At 41.5% G+C, this 14439-nt stretch overlaps 2 long non-coding RNA genes across 3 annotated transcripts in view; one reads left to right on the top strand and one right to left on the bottom strand.

Moving 5' to 3' along the window:
- LOC309643626 overlaps positions 1-13461 on the top strand; it is a 397818-nt gene extending 384357 nt beyond the window's left edge. For both annotated transcript variants that reach the window (XR_014253908.1, XR_014253909.1), the window contains one exon: positions 7447-13461. This is a non-coding gene — a long non-coding RNA (uncharacterized lncRNA). The remainder of the gene's footprint in view (positions 1-7446) is intronic.
- Positions 1-14439, bottom strand: part of LOC309643628 — a 353895-nt gene that overhangs the window by 32284 nt on the left and 307172 nt on the right. The window lies entirely within an intron of this gene.

The following is a 14439-nucleotide window of genomic DNA, read 5'->3' as shown; positions in this document are numbered from 1 at the left end:
TCTGCATCCAACCCCAAAACTTGGACATCATCTTCTCCCCCCTTTCATTTGTACATAGTCTAATTCCTCACTTCTGCACCCACACAACCTCTTGAAGCTTCCCTTACCCCCAGCCCCATTCCTACTGGTTTAGTTCTGACCCTATATTAGTTTCCCTAGAGTATGTACCAGACTTCCAGCTTGCATCCTGGCCTCCTCATTCTTAAGACAATAATACAGGAGTGATCTTTCTAAAATGTGATAAGTTTGGTCATTCTTTCCCTGCTAAAACCATTCAGTGACTTGCATCTTCAAAGAATAATGTCCCGGGACTTCCCTGGCAGTCCAGTGGTGAAGACTCTGGCTTCCACTGCAGGGGGCACGGGTTTGACCCCTGGTCGAGACACTAAGATCCCACGTGCCACATGGTGCGGCCAAAAAACAAAAATGTCCAAATTTTATATCACGAGCTAAGGAGGCTTGTGATCTGGCCCCTGCCTGCTTTCAGACTCATTCTTATTTTCTCTGCCCAAGTCCTCTGAAGTCCTCTTACACTTAAGTCTGGTTATTTCTTAAACATGCTGTGCTTTCTCTGGCTTCTGGTCCTTATCAAACTCTGTTTTCATTTTCTGGGATGCTCTTCCTTTCAAAGGATACATTTGATGATCTCTTGATTCCTGAAGAAGCATCTCCTTTGTGAAGCCACCCCCAACCTCCCCAGGTAAAGCTGGTCTTCTCCCACGATACGTCTCAGCCGTGGCGCCAACCTGTATAATATGGCTAGTCACCATGCATCTCCTCTACCTCACGGTGACATCCTGATGTCATATACTGATTTTTATTCATCTCTCTGCATTCTGTTGCTTAGCACAGGCCTCAAACAATGTAGAGGCTCAAAAATTATTTGCCACATGAATTAGTCAGTAAACTGAGTAAATGAATGATTGTATCTCATGCCTCTGCACTATTTCAGTCTCTCTAAGCTTACTGCAAAATGCTTAGACATGAAATTGTTCATAACTCCTCAGCCAATGGAACCAGCTCTTTATCATTTGAATTTTTGGGGGGGGGGTACTGAAAGCAAATTAACTAGAATGACGTTTCCATTTACAGCAAACAGTTCAATGCAAACATGAGTGACATGGAGAAAATTAAAGATGACAACATCCTAAAATAGACTTGCATCTCCTCTTCACTGACTCACAGCTCCCCAAGGCATCGTGTGCAGAAGGGGTTGTCACTCCTGCTCCGTCCATCCCTACTGCAAACCTGGAAACTGGTGGCCGCATATTTCCCATCTCTTCCCTTCTGCCTCCTGATGGTTCCTTCTCTCTGGGTTGCCTAATTCATTATTAGCACATACTGCCTGCCTGCTTGAGCGGGTTTTGTCCTTTCTTGCTATTGAAGGCTTCAGAGTTTGCCCAACCTGGATAATGATCAGCTCCAGGTTAGGAAAATACGTCTTTCTACACTACTCTGCCCTCTGACCTACAGCAATTTTCAGAAGTTACACTAAGAAAAAAAAAAATAAAACAAGAGCTTGAATTAGATTTGATTTAGTTTGGGCTGATTTTCCAGCTGAATTCTTTTTATGCTGCCTCTGCTATACCTGCTGACTTATCCTAATGCAAGATACTCACCAACATATTTTTTCTTCCTATCCCCTCTTGCACCATCCACTTGCCCAGTTAAAGCTATTTGCCACAGGGCCTATTTGTCAGATTAGAATCAGAGACTAGAGGAGCTAATTCTGAACAGTTAAATTTAACAATCTTGATGTTATGATTAAGACAGAAAGATTTAGAAACCAAATGTGTTTACAGCTTTTGGGATCTCCTGTCCTCCACACTTAACCTCAGACAATCTGGAAACCCACCAGTTGGGAGAGGAAAGGAGAGTTAGGGGAAGTCAACAGTTCAGATATTGGTCTGTGGCTGGGCCCCGTCCACTCCCCGTGGGTTAGCTCTTAAGGGAGGATTATTAGGGAGACTAGAGCTTCCCATATAAGTCTGAGCATCAAAGCTATCTTCTTCACCTTCCTCCCAGAGATGTGGGCATGCCTTGCTACCAAGAGGCTGACGGGGCTCAGGCTGCCTCTTAGTGGGCCTCCAGTGGGAAAGTTCTGTGCTGTGATTACTGTTTGTACTAGTAATACTTTTAGGCATTGGAAAAAATCCTGAAGATATTTATTTTTTAGATAATCCATTAAAAAAGTAAAGGAGAGCAATTTTTGAGAAATAGATGCGGGGAGAGACAGAGAGATAACTAACAAAGGAGACAGATGGAGAGACAGAAAAAGAGATACAGCGGCAAAAATGGGTGAGAGAGCTTCTCTGCAATTCAGCTTCCCCAGAAATACATCCTGAGCAGGATCCCTGGGTGAGTGATTTAATAAGGAAGGGCTCCTGGGGGGACTGGTAAAGGAGAAGGGGGATATTTTTACATTTACAAAAATGGTAAAGAGGAAATCTGAAGGGATTTGAATGCAGGGTTGCCAGATTTAGCAGCTAAAATACAAGACGCCCAGCTGACTCAGAATTTCAGATGAACTAGGAATAATTTTTTAATGTAAGTATATCCCATGCAATATTCGTTGTTTATCTAAGCTTCGAATTTAACTGGGTGTCCTGTATTTTATCTGACAGTCCTATATGGGTGGAGCCCTGACACTGTCCACTACAAGACAGAGTGTGGAGGGGAAGACCCCGCTGCTCTCACTCCCTGGGTGCTGAGTTCTGAAATGCAATTTGGGGGCCAAAGCATTGGGATCAAAATGGATAGTAGAAACACCCCATTTTAAGGCCATTGCCCTTCTCCCAAGTCTTCAAATCCAACTCTAGCTGGAGGTGATGCTTGGACACATTTGATCTTAAAAAAAAAAAAAAATACACACACACACACACGGGATGACAATCTATTCCCTCTGATTTCAACAGTAATGAACTCCCATTTTAGAAAATTTGGAAAATATATAGGGTATTTAGAAGAAGAGATGAAAGATAATCCATTATTAGTAGAATGACACATTTCTTCCAGCTCTTTTTCTGGGTATACATAATTATGAGGTTTTGTTTTCTTCTCACATGTTTTTTTTAAAATTGAGACTATACTCTGCTTTTTAAACATGAGCATTATTAAATTAATGCACAGAAATCTCTTGCATTCCTATACACTAATGATGAAAAATCTGAAAGTGGAATTAAGAAAACACTCCCATTTACCATTGCAACAAAAAGAATAAAATACCTAGGAATAAACCTACCTAAGGAGAAAAAATATCTGTATGCAGAAAACTATAAGGCACTGATGAAAGAAATTACAGATGATATGAATAGATGGAGAGATATACCATGTTCTTGGACTGGAAGAATCAACATTGTGAAAATGACTATACTACCCAAAGCAATCTACAGATTCAATGCAATCACTATCCAACTACCACTGGCATTTTTCACAGACCTAGAACAAAAAAATTCACAATTTGTATGGAAACACAAAAGACCCTGAATAGCCAAAGCAGTATTGAGAAAGAAAAATGGAGCTGGAGGAAACAGGCTCCTGGACTTCAGACTATACTACAAAGCTACAGTAATCAAGACAGTATGGTACTGGCACAAAAACAGAAATATAGATCAATGGAACAGGATAGAAAGCCCAGAGATAAGCCCATGCACATATGGCCACCTTATCTTTGATAAAGGAGGCAAGAATATACAATGGAGAAAAGACAGCCTCTTCAATAAGTGGTGCTGGGAAAACTGGACAGCTACATGTAAAAGAATGAAATTAGAACACTCCCTAACACCATACACAAAAATAAACTCAAAATGGATTAAAAACCTAAATGTAAGGCCAGACACCATAAAACTCTTAGAGGAAAACATAGGCAGAACACTCTATGACATAAGTCACAGCAAGATCCTTTTTGACCCAGCTCCTAGAGAAATGGAAATAAAAACAAAAATAAACAAATGGGACCTAATGAAACTTAAAAGCTTTTGCACAGCAAAGGAAACCATAAACAAGACGAAGACAGCCCTCAGAATGGGAGAAAATATTTGCAAATGAGACAACTGACAAAGGATTAATCTCCAAAATTTACAAGCAGCTCATGCAGCTCAATAACAAAAAAACAAACAACCCAGTCCAAAAATGGGCAGAAGACCTAAATGGACATTTCTCCAAAGAAGATATACAGATTGCCAACAAACACATGAAAGAATGCTCAACATCATTAATCATTAGAGAAATGCAAATCAAAACTACAATGAGGTATCACCTCACACCGGTCAGAATGGCCATCATCAAAAACTCTACAAACAATAAATGCTGGAGAGGGTGTGGAGAAAAGGGAACCCTCATACACTGTTGGTGGGAATGTAAATTGATACAGCTCCTATGGAGAACAGTGTGGAGGTTCCTTAAAAAACTAAAAATAGAACTACCATATGACCCAGCAATCCCACTACTGGGCATATACCCTGAGAAAACCATAACTCAAAAATAGTCATGTACCACAATGTTCATTGCAGCTCTATTTACAATAGCCAGGACATGGAAGCAACCTAAGTGTCCATTGACAGATGAATGGATAAAGAAGATGTGGCACATATATGCAGTGGAATATTACTCAGCCATAAAAAGAAACTAAATTGAGTTATTTGTAGTGAGGTGGATGGACCTAGACTCTGTCATACAGAGTGAAGTAAGTCAGTAAGAGAAAAACAAATATCATATGCTAACACATATATATGGAATCTAAAAAAAAAATGGTCATGAAGAACCTAGGGGCAAGACGGGAATAAAGATGCAGACCTACTACAGAATGGACTTGAGGATATGGGGAGGGGGAAGGGTAAGCTGGGACGAAGTGAGAGAGTGGCATGGACATATATACACTACCAAATGTAATATCGATAGCTAGTGGGAAGCAACCGCATAGCACAGGGAGATCAGCTCGGTGCTTTGTGACCACCTAGAAGGGTGGGATAGGGAGGGTGGGAGGGAGGGAGACGCAAGAGGGAAGAGATATGGGGAAATATGTATATGTATAACTGATTCACTTTGTTATAAAGCAGAAACTAACACACCATTGTAAAGCAATTATACTCCGATAAAAATGTTAAAAAAAAAAACTAACTCAAACAATAAAAACTGTCAGTAAAGTAGCAGAATAAAAAGACTAAAATACAGAAATGAAACGTCTTCATAAACACAAACATAACCAGTTAGAAGAAAAATCCCATTTTCAACACTAACGAAGATACAATCCTTGGGGAAAATTTAACAAATTTAACAAAACCTAAAAAAAAAAAAAAAAAAAAAAAAGCATTATTATGAGAATTTCCTATCCTTATTATTTGAAAACATTACTTTTAATGAATGCATGTCATGTCACCTGGTTAATTTATACTTCATTAATTCCCTTATCTTAGACTCTTAGGTTATTTCTAATTTGTGGATACTATAAATGCCACTGGATAGCTACATAAATATAAATATTTGTCAGCATATCTTACTATTTCCTTGAGATTGTTCCTAATGCTCTTTATACCCAACTTTAGACTTACTTATGCTTTCTACTAGAGCCTGGAGAGGTGGAGAGTTATTTAATTATCCAATGCTACAGTTTTTCTATTAGGATAGGATTGCTTCTGCTCACCATGAAGATAATATTCAGGTGCAGTGGATAGGATCAAATGATGGCTTCAATTCTCTGGAGGCTATTAGGAGAAAAAAAGGATACAAAACCATGTTCTGGATGGCTCTGGAGGTGGAAAGAAGATTAAAGTAAGGGGTGAGGGACAGACAGATTTAGCTCCACATGAGGAAAAGTGTCCTGAGGTCTAGGAGGAAACAGAAATAGCTCTCTTGAATAACAGTGAGCGCTGGCTTGCCGAGGGCATTTGTGGGGAGCAGGGTGACCACCTATCCTGGGAGAAGGGGCAGAGCACAGCAGCTGAGAGCGGGGGCTCTGCAGTCAGAGGGTTGGGGTTTTAATCCCAGCTTTGCCATGTTCTGGTTGTATGATCTGGGGCAAGTGGTACAACCTCTCTGTGCTTCAGCATTCTCATCTGAAAAATGGAACAGGTCCTAATGGCTGTTGTGAGAATTAGATTAAAAACTCATGTACAGCACTAGAACCACACTAAACATCTACTACATGTTTGATAAATGTTAGCACTTGTTTCCCCTGTTGTTACTTACTGTAGACAGGCTTGATTATGCAATATAATTGGCCAATAACTCTTAGCACTTGGGAATCTATACTTGGTCTCTGAAGGTCACTGTTCCGTTACAGTGACACCAGTCCAATGGACACCACTAGCATTCTGCGGGGTACACTCTGGTTCTGTTTGTTTTCATTTCTGTGTGTCATTGATTACCTTTTTATGAGCAAAACTAACTTTAGCCCTCTGTCCCTTTGCAGCCGTGATGGAGGCCAACTGTAGCTTTGTAGCTTATCCATTTTGGAATCAAATAGCTGCCTTGTAAAAGTAGTGTTGCAATCTTTAAATGCCCATAAAGAGGGATTTGAACATTTATCTCACATCATGTGATTTGGTAAAAGTAAACAGAAAGTCTTTCAGTTGAAGAGTGGAAGTGATGACTGAGTGAAATGATAGAAAACAGGAGAGTTAGGTTGAGAAAGTGTGTTCACTGTAAATACATGAAGGAGCAGAGTGGGGCTGGTACAAGAGAAGTCAGACTTTTGTATGGCAAGCAAGACAAGGAGAGGGGCAAGTAGGCGTTGCCAGCAGAAGGTGAGAGCCCCTCTTCCCTGTTTATTTCTCATTTCTTGCCTCCCTCCCATAAATATCCGGGAGGATATACTACCACAGAAGGTATCTTCTCCTTGGAAAACCAAAGCACCATCATTTCTAGGATTGAAGTCCATGAAATCCTGCAGACCACAGCGAGTATGATCACACGCTAACTCACTAAGGCTGGATTAGGGAAAGCCAAACACTACAACCAGTCATCCCTTTAAACTGCCTAAGACTGAAGCCAGCTAGAGGACCCACTTCGTATAGTAGAGAGTGAATGTTAGGAAACCATTTTAAAGGACAGCTCGTTGTGAGAAGTAAAAATGAAATTGTTAAAATTAAAAGCTTAGAGGATGCATTAAACAGCAAATTATTGTAGCGGGAAAGGGATGAGAATTGGAGAGACTGAGGGGATGGGGGTGGTAAAGACGGGGAGAAGACGCATCGGCGTGATGGGTTCTCTCCTCATGCACCATGTACCCAGTAACGCTTAGAATCAAGAAAAAAAGGGTCAAATTTGCTTCCAGTGACTCACAACCCACCGGAGCTTCTGGAATTCAGACCTCTTTTGTCCCAAATCCTAGAAATATCCAGCCCGATAATAAGGCATGTTCACAAGGAAACTTGTAGCCTCTCACTTTGTTAGTGTTTAAAATATTGAAATGTCTGAGGATTTACAGCTGAGTTTTCTTCTGTTCAGAATGTCCCCCATGGATAGATTGGCATGACGGCTAGAGAGGAGACACCATCCCTGGACGCTTAGACCATCGGCTCCCATGACCTAGCACCAACTCACGACAAAGACTCTAAAAGTTTATTTTACCCTATATTGTGGTCACAAACATTTGTTATTTGAAAGGGCTTGTAAATTTTTTTAAAATGTCAACTCTGGAACAACGTGGGAATTTTAAGCCTAAAATCCAAGCTGCTTTTAGAGAATGGCTCCTGGGGGACACCTAAGGGTTAGACTGTGGACTCTGATGTCCTCAGTTAAGGACAGTCCCCAATTCCAGGGGAGACAGAGAAAGCCCAGCGGGCATGGATACCCATGGAGGGACTGAGAGGTGGGCGGCAGGAAACCCCGCAGAGAGGGTCTTGGTGGAGGGGACCAGGTCAACGGAGTGGTTGAAGAGCTGCTTGCTGGGGTTGGTATAAATGTAGGGAAGATGTAAGTGGTTTTCTTGGTGATATGTGGGCGTTCCCGGAGAAGAGGAGGAAGAAGTGGCAGTAGTAGCCGCGTGTTTGCTGTCGGTGGGAGCGGTGGTGGTGGTTTTAACCTCAGATTCCCAGCCTGCCGAGCCAGGCTTGTCTAAAGCACGTCAATAACTGCACTCACTCTCCTCTTCTTGATAAGGCTGATTTTACACCTCTGATAGGCCCTGTTAGCCCCGCTCCAACCCCCCAAAATATCAGGGAGACATTTCGTGGATACCTTTCTTCTTTAGAGGTGACTCTGAGAACTTCACCCACCGGCTGGAGGATGTTGGCAATAAATGTTAGCGGGGACAGAGAAGGTTCCTAGAGGGTGAGGATATTAGGCTTAGGCTGTGCCACTAGTATAAACCCTCTTCAATTTAATTCAACCATCACTCACTCATACCCACCAGTATCCCCAGACCGTGCCAGCCTTAAGATGATTCTGACATGAATAACAAGAACAGTCTTTCCTTCCGTGCCTCCATGCTCCGAAAAGTTCCTGGAACACCTGTCCTTCCAAGTATCCTCACTTTCGAGAGGCATCAGGGTGTGGCAGGAAGACCATGGGCTTCGGAGGCAAATCCGGATTCTGCTACTACCTAGCAGCATAACTATGAGAAAGCTACCCCATCACTCTGAGCCTCAGTGTTTACATTTGCAAAATGTGGATGGGATCTATTTTAGATCATAGCTGTGAAGGTTAACTATCGTGCAGATAAAGCAACTGGCAACCTGCCAGGTTCAGAGTAGGTGCTCAATCAATGGTGCCTATTATTGTCATCAGTTTCCCTGTGGGCCCCCAACCCTGCTTCTCACTGCTCTCGCTGTCCCTGAAACTGTCCTTGTCATCAGGACTACCATTATTCCTGTTCCTTTTGCCACCATCCAAAGGTCCCCCAATTATGGGAATAGTTTCCCCAGTAATTATAGCTGTTCACAAGACTTTTCAAAAACTAATCTGGACTTTGGGGTATTGTCATCCCATAAGAGAAAAACTTGAAACGAGTTACCAGGAAGCTACTTGAAAGGCAGTCAAGTAAAATTGCTTTGTTTCATCTCAAGCATATTTCTTCCAAAAATAGGGCCTCTGGAACTTAATTCTCTTCCTGTTCAAAGCCAGTATATTATTTACCCAAGATTTTTTTCTCACTTTTTATATTTCTTTTATTACTCCCAATAAGCCTAGTACAATGCCAAGCACGTAGTAAGCACTCAGGTACTTGATGGAACATGTAACAAACCTTACACACTGGACATACTTAAGATAAAATACAAAATGAAACTAAGAATTACATGTATTCATTTCTCTCTTTATTTTCATATAGCACCCTGTTCAGATGCCCTTACAAGCCCTTAACCACACTTTATTTGGATTGCCAATTGGGATTAGGCCTTTAATAGTTGTTCCAGGAACAAAATGATATATTGCAACTTAGAAAATGAAAAAAATAAGATAAAATATGATGAAATATCTAAAAATGAAGACAGCTCTGACAAAATTTTGACAATTCACCAACATAAGGATATTTTTTTTTTATCATTTGCCTGGAAATGCAACTCAATATTATATTCAGTTTATTTTAAAATAGCTATCTTTACCTGAGAGTCAATACTCAAATGTCACCAAATTATTAATGTTTTAAAATTAATTTTTTCTCAATCAAATTTGCATATATGAAGAGAAGTAACACACTGGACACCAAGTTATAGAATGTAGTCTGAGGCTTATGTGGAATTATAATTGCTTTCAACTGTTACTGAAATCTCTTTTCAAAGACCCTAAAGCAGACTTTATCTCTTTTATGTTTCAGGCGACCTCGATTTCCAACCTTCAATCCTCAGACACCTCCATTTCTTCCACAGGACTTAAATCTTAATAAAGACTCTAGCAGCATGCAGTGTGTCCCAGTGTCCTTCTGGCTTAAACAGAATATTCCCTCTTCCCTGCTACTATGACCCTCAGTGCTTGTGGGAGGTGCTAGATGTAGAAACACAAGTCATCCTCAGGCTCTGTCTTTCTGCTCACTATTTGGTCGGGGCATCAAATACTCACCAAACTATAGTACAATTGGCTGGTGACACGTACCATAGCACAGGTTATTACAGGTTCTCAAGAGGTACTGGGATGAGAAAGGCCAATCATGGTTCAGGAAAGACCTCACAGGATAGAAGACATTTGAGAAGGCTTCAGGTGAGATTTTGATTGGCCAAAGAGGTGTGCAGATATTTTCAGGCTTAGTGGTCCGCGTGATGTGAAACTGAATAGTCTGTTCTAGGATGCGGCAAGTGGTCCTTATAATGAAAGAACACAGGATGTTTGCAGAGAAGTTAATGGGATGAGCCTACAAAGCATCACTGAAGACACACTGAAGAGCCTTGAAAGCCTTGAATGTGTAATAATGAGGGAGTCTTTTTCTTATAAGCAGTAGGAAATTAATCAATAGGTTTTAAGCAAGACAGCGGACATAAGGAATGTGTAATTGAGAAGGGCATTTTGTAGAGGCTAACAACGATTGTTGAGGATGAAATGAGAGAGCATTTGGATGGGACAAATAGAAGAAAGATTCTTAGATAAAGCAGTTTTGAGCTTGCTCTGGAAGGAAGATAAAAAGTTTGAATTCAAGAGAAAGGAGGGATCGGGAAAGGGAAGTTTTGCTGTGGCAGGAATAATAATCACAGCTAGCATTTTAAGTGGCTACGCTGTGCCAGCACTCTGCGATCTCGACGCATGCCCTGTGCAAGCCTAGGGCATGGGAGTGTGCACTCTGTGCCCCAAGTTCCCAGTTTGCATACCTGGCTCGTGGAGGTCCATGCAATTATCACAAGAAATTACCAAAGGAAAATCTCTTCCAGAATTGCGGGAGAAATCATCTTCAAAACCATCTTAAGAACCATCCAAGACAGCACATAGCCTTCCTTCATAGTCATTCCTGGCTTTCGAACACAAACAAGGTATCTTGTGTTTTATATCTTGACCATGGTGACCGAAGCAGATCGGTGCATGTGATAAAATTGCAGAGAACCTAACACACACACACACACACACACACACACACACACACACACACACACGTAAACCTGAGAAATCTGAATAAGACCAGAGGATTGTACTAACATCTATAAAACCTAGTTGCGATGTTCTACTATGGTTTTGCAAGACATTGCCATTTGGGGAAACTGAGTAAAGAGTGCATAGGGTCTCTGTTTTATTTCTTACAACTGAATGTGAATCTACAATGATTTCAAAATGTTTCATTTTTTAAAAAAAATGGGTCCATGGATCATGACTGAAAAATGTCTGAAAGCTATCTTTCTCACATGCTTTCCTATACAGTAGAGACTGGACAGTGAAAGGCCTAGTCCCTTGAGACTAGGGCTCCAAATGTGATATAGGTTGTAGATGCACTCCGGGGATGTTAAGAAGGTATTGAATAGAATATGGTGAATATGGTCATGGAGGCGTCTGGTTAGGCCCTCCGCGCCCCCCGCCCCCGCCCCTGGTTAGGGCAGGTATTCCGGTACCCAATCACTAGCTTTGCAGTATCAAGAGGCACTGCATGAGCATCAGTCATTTTTGTCAGCGCACAGGGAGCAGACATGGTGTCACTCTAAATGTAGCAGTTCTGAAGATAGTTTCTGGATTCTTGAATTATGATTAAGACTGGGTGTTCCTAGGGCCATACTCCAGTGTATTTTGCCAATTCTCTGTTTTCTCGATGGTGAGAGAGGTGGCAATGACCCTGATGGCCCACTTCAGTGGTGTCGCTCTGGGATCCATGCCTGGAGACCTACCTGAAGACTTCCAAGGGTTCCCTCAGCATGCACTTCTCTTCAGGACATCTCTTATGTTTAGAGAAGCTAGAGGTGGGGTTTTGGTTTGCCTTTTTTGTTTTTGTTTTTAACCTTCAGCTGAACTCTGACGCTGATGCCCTGGGACTTTATAAGCCCATCATTCTGCCACTGGATTCCCTTCCAAATGACATAGCCTCAGTCTACCAGTCTAAAAATGTATACAGACAGTTAGCTAAAGTCATAGAACAGTCAATGGGACTTTCTAACAGCTAGAATTCTCTGGGGTGTTATCTGAAAGTGAGAGGAAAAAGCAGGAGGAAACAATGGGGTCTTGGTTCTGGGAAATTTTTGATGTTTTCACCTCTATGGAGATGGGGGTATCGTGGATGGTAGCACAGGTGAAAAGTCCCAGAGAGACCTTAGGGAATACTGGATGCTGTTTCAATAAAATTACAATAATGTAGAATGAATAAATCTTCATACCTAATGTACAGCATGATGACTACAGTTAGTAACACGGTATTATACACAGGGAATATGCTTAGATAGTAGATTTTAGGTGCTCTTACCCACAAAAAAAAAAAAAGATAAAAGTGAGAGGAGATATGTTAATTAGCTTGACTGTAGCAATCATTTCACTGTGTATCTCAAACCATGATGCTTTACTTCTTCAATATATAATACAATTATTATTAAAAATATAAATTTAAAAATTTTTGAATACATTCAAACTCTTCAGAGTTTCAGAAATTTGTTTGTTCTCTTGGTGAAAATCTTAGTGCAATTGTGTCGTGCATCCCACAGGAAATTAAAAGCAGCTGAGAGGGTTTTTTAAGCTCCTATCTATGGCCCTTGTGATAGTCCTTCTCTCCATCCCTTAAAATTTTAAGAATCTCCCCTCCACAGTAAATAGAACAAAATGGACGTGTGCTTGCAGGCCAGGTGAATGGACCACCTGGAATGAATGAGATTGGGCGCTATTGCTGCGGCTTCAGTGGGGCTCCGTGGCTTTCATGTTTAGAAAGGGGAGGCTGCGAGCGGCTGGGCCCTGGAGGAGGGCCGCCTCCTCTATGGCCTTAGCTTCCCCGTGTGTTTCCTCCTTTCCCCTTTCTCCCCACCCACCTTTCATCATCCTCAGAAGCCCATGTGTGTGAAAAGCAACAGAGGAATGTGGGTGGGTTGACTTGTATAATTAAATCCATGTTGTATCGTGTTCTTTAGAATTAATAAGGAATTCATCCCATTGAAACTCACCATGACATCTTCCCTCTGACTCAGATTTCTTTTGCTTTTCTCTCCTTTCCTTGGCTAAAAGCATTAGACATGGGGCTATGGTTCAAATTAGTATCTTACATTTCTCTGCTCCTTTTTTTTTTAATTGAACTTTTCTGTTCAGTGAAGAGTTTAGTTTGTTTAGATTTCATTTTTCTTCTATTCTACTCATCTGCCATTGTCTTTTTTTCTTCCTTCCCTTGGAAAACTTACTCAGCAAAGGAGCAAACGTGAGAGCTCTTCATTCCGCTTTTGACTGCAGAGTTGGAGAAAGTGCACTGCTGGCCAAAGCTTGATAATCCAGGCACTGTCCTTGGAGGCTCTTCATTCCCTGGACTTTCATATCCTGACACCATGAAAAGCATGCTCTCACGGATGTCCACTGAGGCCAGAGGGAGCTGTTTCTGTGAGGCCATGAGACAGGGAGAAACAGGGAATAAAGCATACTTCTAAATTCCTGGGTCATGTTGTGAAACACCTTTTTATTGGGGGTAGTAATCTGACTTCATTCCCTTATAAAAGTGGATTTATGTGATGGATACGTGATATATATTTTTCTGCCACTGTTCTTGTGGGATGGTGGTTGTATCAGTTAGGATTAGATTCAACTGTGAGTAACATAAACCCGAAATAACAGTGGCTTAAACCTGATAAAAGTTTCTCCTTGTTCACGTAGAAGACCGGCTATAGCCGTCCAGGGCTGGGATGCTGGCTCAGTTCCATGAAGTCTTCCTCGCAATCCCGGCCCCTGTACAGCTGAGGGTGTGGCCCTCAGCTTCATGGTCCAAGTAGGTAGTTATATTGTCATCTCAAGAACATTAGCATGAACCATCCAAAAGAGCTCATCTGCCTCCTTTATAAGCTTCTGATCACAACAGGGGGCCTCAGTTCAACTGCAGACAGGAGATCTGGGGCTCTGGGGTGAGACCAACACAGGCTTGAGTCTGGCTGTGCTTGCCTACCGGATGTGCACATGTGAACAAATCCCTTAACCTCTATGAGGTTATGTATAATGTATGTATGTTTTCTCATATGCATAATGGAAATTATATATCTTAGAGCAGTGTGAGTATAAAAGAAGATAACATATGTAAAAGAACTGGCCCACCGATTAGCATGATAACAGATACCATTTTACAGAGCTTTTAAATTTCTTGCTGAGAGGTTTTTCTGTTTTCGAAGAAAACTAGTCCCATGTTTAGAGACTGGTGATTTTGTCCTAGTGAGACCGTCCCCCAAAGTGGGCTGCACGTTCTTTACAAGCCCTTCTCCCAACTAGAGAAGAAAGAGAACTCGAAGTGGGCAACCCCACTGGCCATTCTGCCTCCAATGAAACAGGTTTCACTCCCCCTGTACTTTTCCTCTGCGGGGGATACTGTGGATTAGTGGTAAATATCCATTTCCCATTCCCTTCTACTGCCGTATGTTTTTA

Source organism: Balaenoptera physalus (genome assembly GCF_965194825.1).
Source record: "Balaenoptera physalus genome assembly, chromosome: 15".
Taxonomy (NCBI): Eukaryota; Metazoa; Chordata; class Mammalia; order Artiodactyla; family Balaenopteridae; genus Balaenoptera; species Balaenoptera physalus.
The sequence above is the reverse complement of the archived record's forward strand: the minus strand, read 5'-3'. Positions and strand labels throughout refer to the sequence as shown.